This window comes from Priapulus caudatus, unplaced genomic scaffold, assembly GCF_000485595.1.
Source record: "Priapulus caudatus unplaced genomic scaffold, Priapulus_caudatus-5.0.1 Scaffold1958, whole genome shotgun sequence".
NCBI lineage: Eukaryota > Metazoa > Priapulida > Priapulimorpha > Priapulimorphida > Priapulidae > Priapulus > Priapulus caudatus.
In genome coordinates, this window is record NW_014579019.1 from 30,250 (window position 1) to 35,208 (window position 4,959).

The 4,959-nt window shown below is 49.7% G+C and overlaps 1 protein-coding gene across 1 annotated transcript in view; it reads right to left on the reverse strand.

Annotated features, from left to right (window-relative positions):
* The window catches only part of LOC106817974 (CCA tRNA nucleotidyltransferase 1, mitochondrial-like), a 38,283-nt gene that overhangs the window by 22,696 nt on the left and 10,628 nt on the right, over positions 1-4,959 (reverse strand). Inside the window, exon 2 of the mRNA XM_014822678.1 lies at positions 940-943. The gene's annotated coding sequence lies outside the window, so the exon portion shown is untranslated. The remainder of the gene's footprint in view (positions 1-939; positions 944-4,959) is intronic.

Below are 4,959 nucleotides of genomic sequence, written 5' to 3' on the forward strand. Positions count from 1 at the left end.
ACACATCTCATCATTACATCACGTCATCATTCCTACGACACACTCGCCATTCTGGCTACAATCCACATCAATCTACTGCCTCCTCCTCATCGTCATCATTCCTGCCTCCTCCTCCATCATCCTCAATCATTCCTGCCTCCTCCTCATCGTCATCCATTCATAGCAACCTTCATCCTCATCATTCCTGCCTCCTCCTCATCACATCATTCACATGTCACCGTCATAGAATCGTAACACTTCACTGGCCACTGCCAAACTGACTACCACAAACAACTCCCCAAAACACTTTGCGTAATTATGAAAACATAATACACAGCACGTAAACATAACGCTACCCACACACAACAACACACATTGGCATAATAAAACACACACACGAACACACACACACAACACACAGGCGAATTAAAACACACATGAACACACACACACGAACACACATTTGCATAATAACACACAAGCTATTGTGAATTTCACCTTTCATGTGTAAAAACAATAAACTAGCATCATTCGAAAAAGAACAGCCAACACAAATAAACCCCCCGGCACAACAACTTGCCCACAAACACACACACATCACGAATGAACGAACAGCGACACAAAATTCTAAAGCTCACACACCGACCAATATTCCCCCCATCGCCACATTCACCACGCGAAAACAAGCCCTGGACTGGCACCCCCTGGACAAACCATCTGAAATACCCCGACAATCGCCCTCCAGACAATTACCCCCATGCTATTCACCCCCCGGACATTTACGCGCCATTGCCATTCACTCCCTCGGACAATTACCAACCCAAGACAATTACCAGGCCGGACAATTACACCGCCTGGCAGTCACCCCCCGGACAGATACCCCCCGACCATTACCCACCTCAGACAAACACCCCCCGGACATTTACCCACGCGGCCATTTACCCCCCCGCCGACAATCACCGCACTGATTTGCCGCCCAGACATTACCCCCCGACAATTACCACCCCGAAAAATCCCCCCCGAACACTTTAACCACCCGGACACTTTAAACCCCCTGGAGAGCATTTACCCCGGGGACAATTACCCCCCCCGCCCCGGACAGTGACTCTCCCGGACAATTACCCGTCGAAATTACCCCCTGGACAAACACCACCCCGGACCATTTACCGCCCGGACATTTACCACCCGGGACAATCACACCCCCCGACATTTCCCCGCGACATTTACCCCCGGCGACAATTAGCCCCCGGAAAATCCCCCCAAAACATTTACCACCCGGACATTTACCCCCTGGACATTTACCCCCGGACATCACCCCCCCGGACATTTACCCAAGCGGCACATTTACCCTCCGGACATTTCCCCGACAATTTCCCCCCATTACAATCACCCCCAGACAAACTTTACCCCCCGGAACATTTACCCCTCGCGACAATCACCCCCCAGACAATACCCCCGGCGCATTTACCCACGGACATTTACGACCCGGACCATTTAGAGGTAGTTAGAAGACGACGGGAAATGGTAATGAGAGGAGGAGGTCATGTAGAGGAGGCGAGAGAGGAGGCTAGAGGAGGTAGAGAAGGTGCAGGCGTGTGTGGTTGAGGAGGTAGGAAAAGGAAAAATTAAATGAGGAGATGCGAGAATCTGTGATGGAGGAGGAGGAGAGCGTAAGGAGGGAGATGCCGCCCTCTACCTCCTCCTCATCCCGCTCCTCTCCTCTCTGCCTCACCTTCTCCCCCACTCCTCCACATATCTCCCTACGTTCTCCTCCTCACCACTTCCTCTCTTTCCTCTCCTACCATCTCTCCTCACTCCCACCATTCTCCCCTTTCTCGTCCCTCTCCCTCCACTTTCTCCCCCCTCCTTCCTCCACCACCTTCTCACCGACGTTCTGAGCCCTCTCCTCCACCTCCTCTCCTCCTCCACCTCCTCTCCTCCTCCACCTTCTATATATATATATATGCTGTTTTTACTGGATTCATATGCAGCAGCAGAAGCGGCAGTAAATTTGCATGCACGAATTAATGCGCGGGTAATTTACCTACCGAGTACGCACACTGCATCCCCCCCCCCCCCCCGTCTTCATCGAAAAATCATTAAATTGCCGTTCGCATTGCCCGAGGAATGCAGCGTGCAAGCGTGAGGTCACCGTCGCCCCCTCTGGGTGGGGTGTGGGTGTTGGTGGAGCAGGTTTGCTAATAACTTTATAAATAATATGTCCCCCCTCCCCCTCCTCATGCCCTGATTGAGAGAATTATGCAATCGTGCGTGCGTGACAAGGCTAGAGCTTACGCTGCAGCAGTGCATAAACAAGCATGATTACATAATGGCATACACATTTAATAATATTAAAGTAGTAACTTGCAAAAACTAGTTTGTTGCGTGGTAGCCTAGGGGGTTGAAATAATAGTTTATTTCACTGGACTACAATGTAAATGTGCACGGTAATAGGGGAATAGCCAGCGCACATAGAAGTGGTAGTGAATCTAGTCTGTGCTGTGCCATTCGTGCTACTCCTTGCGACTTTTTGTAACCAGTACCGATAGTGATAATCAGGGAATTAATGTCAACTGTTTTATTAAATGCTTGCTGGTCTTGTCAGTAACATGTAATAATGTACAATGAACAATGACATGTCACAGTGTGTAATTGTTTTATGTTGTATGTAACATTATACAATGACACGTAGCAATGTACACTACAATGACATGTAACAATGTACGGCCACACGTAACAATGTACGGCCACACGTAACAATGTACATACAATGACATGAAACAATGTGCAGTGCATTGTATCATTGTGTAGTGCCATGTAGTGATACTCTATAGCATGTGACAATGAATGCATGATGACATCACAATGTATGCTGACAGTTGACAGTGTTGTGTGTGTGATGTGACAGTTGTCATTCACAGTTGACAATTGACTCCGTGACAACATGACGGTTGACAATGTGACAGGGTTGACGACGTCTTACAATGTCGTCATCTATGATGTAGTATGATCTGTAATGTTCGTAAGATAACTACAAGCTTGGTGACATCATTCGCTGTGATCGACCCTCCGAGGTCACCACCATCATCACGAATGGCTGCAAGTTAACAAAAGAACAGAGCTCTCTAATCCCATGCTCGTGAAAAATGTACATGAAAAGTTTTCCCCGCACGAGATGATTGCTTCATCTGCATTTCTAATCGCGCGTCATCGGCTAACGTTAATTATGTAATGTAATTAAGGTAACTAAGCACCGCCCCCCCACCACCTACCCACCTGCCGCTCGTGATCATGCGCAGGTAATCTCCGATGCTGCTGATAACGTCTGCTCTCACCTGCGAAGCATCGTCATGACAAGGTGCAGAATTAACGCGAGTCCGGATACAAAAACTCCCTGATTTAATGTCGGAATCCTTGATTTCACATATGCAGGAGTCACACAGACTCCCTGAAAATGTTGCTATACTAACTAGTTTGTTCCAGAGCTCGGCCTCGCGGAATTACCATATTTTTTCAGCTAACGTTCAAAGAAAATTTGGCCGATGTGCAACCGCATGAATCTTAAAAAAATTATGAATAAAATTAATCTTATATATTGTTAATATCTTTAATTTTGAAGCTCAGACTGCGGACTTTGTCGTTTTGCTGCGGACTCCCTCTTTTTGAGGGTAAGGCTCCCGTGTTCAAAGGTTAATTTCTACTCCTGTCATGACGTTTATTGTTTTCGCCAGCAGGAAGGGCCGCAGACGAACGACAAACAGCGGAATCTGTGGCGAGGAAGGAATGCAGACGTGAGCGCGGTAACAAGCTAGCGAGAGAGAGAGCGAGCGAGAGAGACATCCGACGTATATTGCGTGAGTATTATAATTACTCGTGCATCGTTTGTTATTAGCGTACATTTTTGCCAGTGTTCTGCCCGCCCGGCTATTCAACGTCTCCCCGTTGTCAAGGTTACGACAGCGTACACACGTACATTCATGCGTGCGCGTGTTCATTCATGCGTGTGTGTTTGTGCGTGCGTGTGTTCATGCATGCGTGTGTGTTCATTCATGCGTGTGTGTTCATTCATGCGTGTGTTCGTGCGTGTGTGTTCGTTCATTCATGCGTGTGTGTTTGTGCGTGCGTGTGTTCATTCATGCGTGTGTTCGTGCGTGTGTGTTCGTTCATTCATGTGTGTGTGTTTGTGTGTGTGTGTGTGTTCATTCATGTGTGTGTTAATTCATGCTTGTGTGTTCATTCATGCATGTGTGTTCGTGTGTGTGTGTTCATGCTTGTGTTTTCATTCATGCATGTGTGTTCGTGTGTGTGTGTTCGTGCGTGTGTTTTCATTCATGCATGTGTGTTCGTGTGTGTGTGTTCGTGCGTGTGTTTTCATTCATGCTTGTGTGTTCGTGCGTGCGTGTGTTCATTCATGCGTGTGTGTTCATGCATGCGTTCGTTCGTGCATGTACGCGTGTGTGTACTTGTGCGTGCGCGCGTGCGTTTTGGTGCGTCTTTGCGGCTGCCCTCTCCCCCTCCCCCCTCCGGTGCATGCCACGCCCGCTCAGCCATCCCACCCCTGCCTGTCTGCTACCTGCTTACCTTGTACAGGTGTGGCTGCTGCAGCTGTCGTCGCCGTGACGATGATGACGACAGGTCGCTGGCGTATGAGAGAGCTGCACTCCTCGTCCTGTCACTCCTCCTCCTCCTCCTGCACCATCTCCTCCTACAGCCTGTGTCCGGACGTGTCGGGGGGAGGGGCCAGAGGCGGGGGAGGCCCCGCCCCCTGCGTCATGCTGAGGACGGCGTGTAGAGCCTGTGACTGCTGCGACTGCAAGCTACCCAGGTATGTCTCCCTCCTCCCTCCACCCTCCACCCTCCTTCCTCCTCCTTCCACCCTCCTCCCTTCACCCTCCACCCTCCTCCCTCCACCCTCCTCCCTCCTCCCTCCTTACTTCTCCCTCCACCCTCCTCCCTCCACCCTCCTCCCTCCACCCTCCT